General features: G+C 46.8%; 1 pseudogene; it reads left to right on the top strand.

Moving 5' to 3' along the window:
• Nucleotides 1-4828: 4828 nt before the first annotated feature.
• Nucleotides 4829-8350, top strand: LOC123071522 (pathogen-related protein-like; annotated as a pseudogene).
• The last annotated feature ends 259 nt before the right edge of the window (nucleotides 8351-8609 follow it).

Genomic DNA, 8609 nt, shown 5'->3' with positions numbered 1-8609 from the left:
ACGGGGTACGAGGCAAAACAGCCTCTTCCACAACGCAAAATGGGGCTCGATGCCCAAGAATAGCTCGCAAAGAGCTACAAAGCCCGCGATGTGCAAAATGGAGACAGGCGTGAGGGGGTGAAGTTGGAGTCCATAGAACTCCAGGAGCCCCCGGAGAAACGGATGTATAGGAAATCCGAGTCCCCTTATTAAGTAGGGGACGAAGCATACCCGCTCTCCTTTGGAGGGATTGGGGACGCTCTCCGCCTGCTTCCCACCCTTGTAGGTGGCCAGTCCGGCTCGAACCGGAACCATAAAAGTCAGGGGAAGGTATCCCTCCGTTTGGAGCGTCACTAACTCGCTGTGCGGGACTGAGCATCTCCTCCAATCTCCTGGCTGAGGACTGGGAGCGCGAGAAGAGGAGCCGCGTCGACTGTCCATGTTGGAATGGATTTTTTGTCAGATGCGCCTCGATGAGTACTTGCGGAAGGAGGATGGTGTGATTTGGATCTGGATCCTCGCCTCTCTTATAGGCGGCTTATTCGCGCGGCTAGGGGGTAAAACGTAAGAATACCCTGGCTCTTCGCATTCATACGACACATGGAAGAAGGCCATTATTGAACGTAGAAGCCAAGGAGCGCAACATTTATGAAGCAACCGGACACTATCCGGAAAACACCTGGAGCGTGAAGGAGAACCCGCCTTGCAAACGCCGAAGACAACATACACGCCGGACTCATCGTCATTGAAGCCTGGTTCGGGGGATACTGAGGGAGTCCTGGACTAGGGGGTGTCCGAATAGCCGAACTATCATCATCGGCCGGACTCCAAGACTATGAAGATACAAGATTGAAGACTTTGTCCCGTGTCCGGATGGGACTTTCCTTGGCGTGGAAGGCAAGCTTGGTGATATGGATATGTAGATCTCCTACCATTGTAACCGACTCTGTGTAACCCTAGCCCTCTCTGGTGTCTATATAAACCGGGTGGCTTTAGTCCGTAGGACGAACAACAATCATACCATAGGCTCGCTTCTAGGGTTTAGCCTCCTTGATCTCGTGGTAGATCTACTCTTGTAACACACATCATCAATATTAATCAAGCAGGATGTAGGGTTTTACCTCCATCAAGAGGGTCCGAACCTGGGTAAAACATCGTGTCCCTTGTCTCCTGTTACCATCCACCTAGACGCACAGTTCGGGACCCCCTACCCGAGATTCGCCGGTTTTGACACCGACATCTACCTTCGGGATTAGTTTTAAACCTCAAAAATTGTTATTTAGTACCAGCTTTGAGCATGAATATTGTATCTGGATCTCGTTTGATGCGAGATGGCTACTCATTTAAATCTGAGAATAATGGTTGTTCTATTTATATGAGAGATATGTTTTATGGTCATGCCCCGCTGGTCAATGTTCTATTTTTATTGAATCTCGAACGTGATGTTACACATATTCATAGTGTGAATGCCAAAAGATGTAAGGTTGATAATGATAGTCCCACATACTTGTGGCACTACTGCCTTGGTCATATTGGTGTCAAACGCATGAAGAAACTCCATGCAGATGGACTTTTGGAGTCTCTTGATTATGAATCATTTGACACGTGCGAACCATGCCTGCTGGGCAAGATGACCAAGTGCCACGCTCAATATGCGACCCTATCCTAAAGGAACACGAAGGTCCCACTAAGAATAGAAGCGCATATTGGAGACGCTTTTGCAAGGTGGATATCATTACATCGTACCATTAGGTAATAGTTGGGGATACATACAAGAGGCATAGAATGCCACACGAATACAACATCATCATACATAAGAGCAACATCCGACTATGGATGAAACACAAACAGAAACTCAAACAACATCCACCCTGCTAGCCTAGGCTACCGACCTGGAACCTATCCCCTGATCAAAGAAGAAGCAGAAGAAGAACTCCAAAACAAGCAAACATCGCTCTCGCGTCAAGATCATCGCATAACCTGTACCTGCAACTGTTGTTGTAGTAATCTGTGAGCCACGAGGACTCAGCAATCCCATTACCATGGGTATCAAGACTAGCAAAGCTTAAAGGGTAAGGAAGGGGTAAAGTGGTGAGGTTGCAGCAGCGATTAAGCAAGTATGGTGGCTAACATACGCAAATAAGAGCGAGAAGAGAAACAACGAAACGGTCATGAAGCTAGCAATGATCAAGAAGTGATCCTGAACTCCTACTTACGTTAATCATAACCCAAAACCGTGTTCACTTCCCGGACTCCGCCGAAAAGAGACCATCACGGCTACACACGCGGTTGATGTGTTTTACTTAAGTCAAGTGTCAAGTTCTCTACAACCGGACATTAACAAATTCCCATCTGCCACATAACCGCGGGCACGGCTCTTGAAAGTTTATACCTTGTAGGGGTGTCCCAACTTAGCCCATCACAAGCTCTCACGGTCAATGAAGGATATTCCTTCTCCCAGGAAGACCCGATCAGTCTCGGAATCCCGGTTACAAAACATTTCGACAATGGTAAAACAAGACCAGCAAAGCCGCCCGATGTGCCGGCAAATCCCGATAGGAGCTGCACATATCTTGTTCTCAAGGCACAACGGATAGGTTAGCCTACGAGTAAAACTAGACCTCAAGTTCCCCCATGGTGGCCCTGTAGTCTACCCGTTTTGGACCAACACTCGAAGGAGAACTGGCCCGGGCGGGGGGGGGGGGGGGTTAAATAAAGATGCCCCTCGGGCTCCGGAAACCCAAGGGAAAAAGGCTTAGGTAGGCAAATGGTAAAACCAAGATTGGGCCTTGTTGGAGGAGTTTTATTCAAAACGAACTGTCAAGGGGGTCCCATAAATCACCCAACCGCGTAAGGAACGCAAAATCCTGGAACATAACACCGGTATGATGGAAACTAGGACGGCAAGAGTGGAACAAAACACCAGGCATAAGGCCGAGCCTTCCACCCTTTACCAAGTATATAGATGCATTAATTAAATAAGAGATATTGTGATATCCCAACATAATCCTGTCCACCATGAAGCAATCTTCAACTTCACCTGCAACTAACAATGCTATAAGAGGGGCTGAGCAAAGCGGTAACATAGCCAAGCAAGGGTTTGCTAGGAAGGGTGAAAAAGGATAGAGGTTGACATGGCAATTTGGGGAGGCTTGAAGAACAAGTGATAGGTAGCGCAGCATAGCGATAGAACGAAGCAACTAGCATAGCAATGATAGTAGTGAGATCCAAGGTGACGGTCATCTTGCCTGAAATCCCGCAAGGAAGAAGAACGAGTCCATGAAGAAGACGAACGGATGAAGCCGAACCAAGCGTAGACGAACGAATCCTCACGATCGCAACAAAACAGGAACTATCGAGAAGAAGCACAACCGGAAAGAAGCAAACAACATGGTAAACACACAATCACATAAACATGGCATGATGCACAACCAAGTATGATGCATGACAAGGTTAAATGTTGTTAACAGGGCAAGAGATGAAGTATAATAAAACTACCTATCTAGGCAAGTTTAAATGGGGCCGAAACAACGGACAACGAAACCGGAAAATCCCCATATGCATATTTCGAAAATTGGTACGGTTCTGCCCTAAATCATATTTTAAAGTTGTTAAACATCAAAAGTAAGTGCATCAAGTTAATCTATGCATTTTTCTACCCCATTTACATATAAAGAACAATTAATTCCGAGCTACGGTTATTTAGTTGTGAAATAAATCATTTTAACATGTCAATCATGCAAATGATATGCAAACAACATTTGTAACATTTCGAACATGGATGACAGCAACATATTGTGAAACTAGATAAAATTCTAAGCATTTTACATATATAGTTTGTTTAGTTTGGATGCATGCATATTTAAATAGGAGCAAAGCAAAACAATGACAGTGAAAATATGCAGGAAAAGAATAAATACAAAAAAACGCATGGAACAGAGAAAAAAAAACATAAGCGGCCGGATGCAATGCACTGTGCAAGCCCAGGAGCAGAATGGGCCTGAAGCAGATGTTTGCACGTTTTGGACAAAAAGACACAGAGAAAAAGAATTGAGGCTCCATGGGATTCGATCCCAGGCCCTCCTGCTGTTTGTGCGCCTAGATGACCAGTGGGTTACTGACTTGATTCTGTTGAAGAATGGAATTGACAAAACATGAAACAGGAGCAGAGCTTGATCTGGGTGAAGCACAAATTGGTGAAAACAAAAGGTGCGGCCGTGGGGATTTAATACGTGGTCGCCTGGGTACACGTCTGTGGCCACAGCCACTGCGCTGCTACTGCTCGTTCAAGCAAGACACACTGCTGCTCCTGAAGTGACACAAATGCCAGGCCTTCCTCACCATGGATGCACGGTGGACATGGCCGGCGACGGGAGCCAACCCCTGCGGCTGCTGCGGCTGCAGGTCACTGGCGGGGCTGCGGAAACGTGCATGGGTGCGCGCGTGCAAGGCTAGGGGTACATGAGATCGAGGACGAGCAGAAGCTTGTCTCAGTCATGGCGGGGATACGGCGAAGCAAGGCAACGGGACTCGCGGGCGAGATGGCACTACTAGGGAAAACCTTATACACACAAGTTTATCAGTAGCGCGGTTTAAAAATGGGCGCTACTGCTGATTAGTAGTAGCGAGTGGTATAAAAACCGCGCTACTACTAAGTTGATAGTAGTAGCGAGGGGTATAAACCCGCGCTGCTACTAAATGGTCTCCAACAATACCTCCGAGATAAGCCATAATAGTAGCGATGGGTATAAAACCGGCGCTACTACTAAGAAGTAGTAGAGCTCAGGTAAGACCCCACACTACTGCTAAGCATGTCCACACCGGACCGATCCACACTCCCAACCCCCGATCCACCCCACCCCATCCCACCAACCGTCGTCCCACTCCACCCACCCTCGTCTAAAAAAATCCACCTCCGATCCAGATCCCCTCCTCCTCCTCCCGCGGCCGCACGGCGCGCCGGGCGCCCTTCTTCCGCGACCTCGCCTCCCCCGTCCCCCATGGAGCAGCAGAGGAGGGAGACCAGCACCCAGATCCGCCCTTCTCCGGCCTGCGCCAACACCGGTCATGGCGCGACCCAGCAGGTGAGGAGGGAGACCAGGAGTGAGGGGGTGACGGCCATGGGCGGCTACAACGCGTTCCTGGCGACCACGCTGCCGCCGGAGCACCGCATCTACGACCCGGACGCGGAGTCGCTGGATTGGCCACGACCCCGTTCCTCACGGCGTTCCCCCGGGGCTTCGCCATCGAGGTGCTGGACGTGTACAGCGGCCCGCCCATGGGTGTCTTCAAGTTCCGGCACTGGGGCTACATGGAGCGCCCGTTCAAGAGCCACCCTCCGCACAGCCGCCGCATCGAGTTCTTCGGCGTCCGTCTCTTCCACGTAAGTTTATTTGACAGTAATTAATGGTGTATTATTGGTTTTGTTCAAACATAAGTGACCTGCAATCCTGTGATGATATATAGGTCGATGAAGACACCAAGGTGGAGAAGGCAGAGTTCTTCTATGAGCGTGGCAACTTCCTCGCAAGCTTCTTGTCTGCGCCTGCTACTTCTGCTTCTGGTGCATCGGCTTCAGGTTGCCCTATGATGAGAGGAGACTGAAGCGCGACGGAATCGACGAAAAATGCTTGTCACTAGCTAGTATTGTCTTCAGTCTCTCTCTCTCTCTCTCGGGAGGACGCCGCCCTTCCTCTGCTTCCTGTCCAAGCAAGCGAGCTCTGGATCTACCCCCACAACCACGACATCGTCACCGGCACCGGAGGCCGTGGAGATGCAGCTCCGTCGCGCAGTCGTCGAGCCAAGGTACTCACTCCCCTCTTCCTTTTGCTTCGCTCATGGGTCATCAAATTTGCTTGCTACAGAAACATTAGAGAGGACAAGTTAATAAAACTGAACCTTTCTTCAGAGACAAGATGAGAGGAGAAAAGTTTGATATTTTCCTGTGATTGGAGACAGTAGGAAAATTTGACACTTGCGGAAATGCCAAGCTGATTAGGCATAGGAACCCAATCCATCCTGATTAGGGAGAGCCACTAGTAATTGCAGCAGACTTGACTTGTCAGGTTCCCATACTTCTTACCATGCTTATGCACATCAGTCTTTGCTGCCGCTGTTCTGATAGGTTGCCTACGGATGTCGGTATGTGATATTTCAATGGTGTTAGCTTCCTTGGTTATGCAGTCAGTCTAATTGCCCCTTCGTAATTACATTTGCTATGTTTTCGCCTCTTCATGAGGCCCGTAGAAAACCTTATATTGTCGGCCTGAACAGATATGTTCTATAGTTATAAATATGTCCTGCTGTACCTTCTACGCATACTTTTCTGGGCAACCTTAGAACCAAATATTTTCTAATGTCTTGTTCAGAGGCCATATATAATATAATTGACCTCCGACATTTTCTGAATGTGGTTCTACAACCAAGCCCGTGACTCTTTTCTGTTCTTTCCTTGCAGTAACTAGTGGCAGGAGTAAAGAGTACATTGAATCTGACATGATACTGTAGAAAAGATGATGCTCTTTGTAGTTAATGTTGATTATTCCCCTGTTTGTTGTAATATATCTTGAAACATATTCCAGGAAACATTACACAAGCATAAAGCCAGTGAAAATGGCAAACAAAGTGTTGAAGCTGTGGAGGCCCATCTGATTGATCCGCAAGAAAAGGTCGAAGAAAGTGCTAGTGTAGATACCAAGAAGAGCTTATTCAAGAATTGGCCATTGATGTCTTCCATAATTGTTTATTGCATCTTCTCCTATCATGACATGGCCTATACAGAGGTATTATTTTCTATTTTTTAATTCATGGAATTGAAGCATTACAAGAGAAAAACTTATACTAGCCTTTTGTGCTTTAATTGAACTTGTGGTGAATGGTAAAAAATGAGAATAATTAGTAGGAGCAGAATCAATGTGCTCTCTGTAGTATATCTATGTATGTATGGTAGCTATTACACGACCTATTTTAAATAAACTTCAGCTTGTTTTTGAGAAACCCTGGTATTTGAAATCAACTTCAGGTATTCTCTCTATGGGTGAGCAGCAGTAGTTCAATGTCAATGTCAAGGTTCTTCTAGTTTGAATCTACATACATACATGCTTTACTGAATTTTTGCTGCTTGGTCAGACTCTGTTGAATAAGATGGACACTGACTGCATTGTTTGCTAATTAATTATTTTGCTTGCTCCCACAAAAATTCACTATAATTTAGTTTGCCGATTGGTCTACTTGGATTCCTCAAGATGTTAGCAAAGCGCGCCAGACTGCTGCTATCTATCAACTGAATGAAGCTGCAAAATTTGGAGTTGCTGGTGCTTCTTGTGTTCATTTCCTTGCTGTCGAATTCGTACCTGACTAGTCTAGTTAGTACTATTGTGGCAGGTTGATTGACGAAAAACTCTTGCCCCTGCTTAACATATCTAAAATCTGACCTATCTATATGCACACTTTGAGGAAGAAAACAGGAGATATATGTGCTTCTGTTGGTTCTAAATTATATACATGTATTTTTAGTTATTCAACATGCTTCAAACTTTTTCTGTTCGATTTGGTGCAGGAGGATGCCCGTGCTGACCAGGAGGACACCCTTCTGCACCTCGGCCACCACACAAGGTCGTCCTTCTATTTTTTTCGCTGTTTGTTCATGTCCTACTTGTGTTTCAGTTCCATTGGCTCCTACCGCAAACAGGTCTATAACAGGTGCTTGTGTTCTGCATAGTAGCAGATTTGTTTATGTGAGCTACAATGGCCTACTTCCTAATAATATGAACACTATCTCATCTTGCCATTTTCCCCTCTCTCCTGCAGGTTAACACCTGGAGAGGCTCGAGCTATGAGCAGTGAGCTGTTGCTGCTGCTGCCGGATGCTCCAGTGGCGAAACCTCCATCGATTCCCTCCACGGCCACTACCACTACCCTAGCTACTGCTGCCGACGGAACCACCACCATATCCTGGCTCGGCCAAGACCAGCTCCTTGAGATCTTCCTCCGCCTGCCGAGCCTGCCGGCCCTCGTCCGTGCCAAGCTCACTTGCCGCTCGTGGCTCCGCTCCTTCCGCAACCTCTTTCGCGCCCTCCACCCAGGCGCCCCTCATCAGGATCTTCCTCGATGTCGACGAAGGCAATGTCCGCTTGTTTGCCCCCCTTCAGCCGCTCAGATCCCAACGTCAATAAGGACATTACACTGGTAGATTAACGCAATTTTTCCTTTTCCTTTTTCTTATTATTGGAGTGAGGATGTTAGAATGAGGAACTGTATGATAGTAGATACGGCAACAGTGTAATAGTATAACCAGGAATAATGACATTTCCATCAGTATTGTGTTTTCTTGAATTGTATGCATAAAATGGAATTTGTCAAATTTTTTTAATTCCTAATTCGTTAGTAGTGGCGTGGGACAAATTTGCACGCTACTGGTATTTAAGATACTAGTAGCGTTGGTATTATAGACACGCTACTACTATTTTTTTAGTAGTAGCGCGGGTTCATAATAGTAGTAGCGTGGGAGGAAACTCGCTACTACTAACTTTGTTAGTAGGCTACTACTAACTTTGTTAGTAGGCTACTACTAACTTTGTTAGTAGTAGCGCGGGTTGAACCCATGCTACTATTAACTATTAGCTGTAGCG

The sequence above is a fragment of the Triticum aestivum genome, chromosome 3B (assembly GCF_018294505.1).
Source record: "Triticum aestivum cultivar Chinese Spring chromosome 3B, IWGSC CS RefSeq v2.1, whole genome shotgun sequence".
NCBI classification, from domain to species: Eukaryota; Viridiplantae; Streptophyta; class Magnoliopsida; order Poales; family Poaceae; genus Triticum; species Triticum aestivum.
This window is presented reverse-complemented; position numbering and strand designations above follow the sequence as displayed.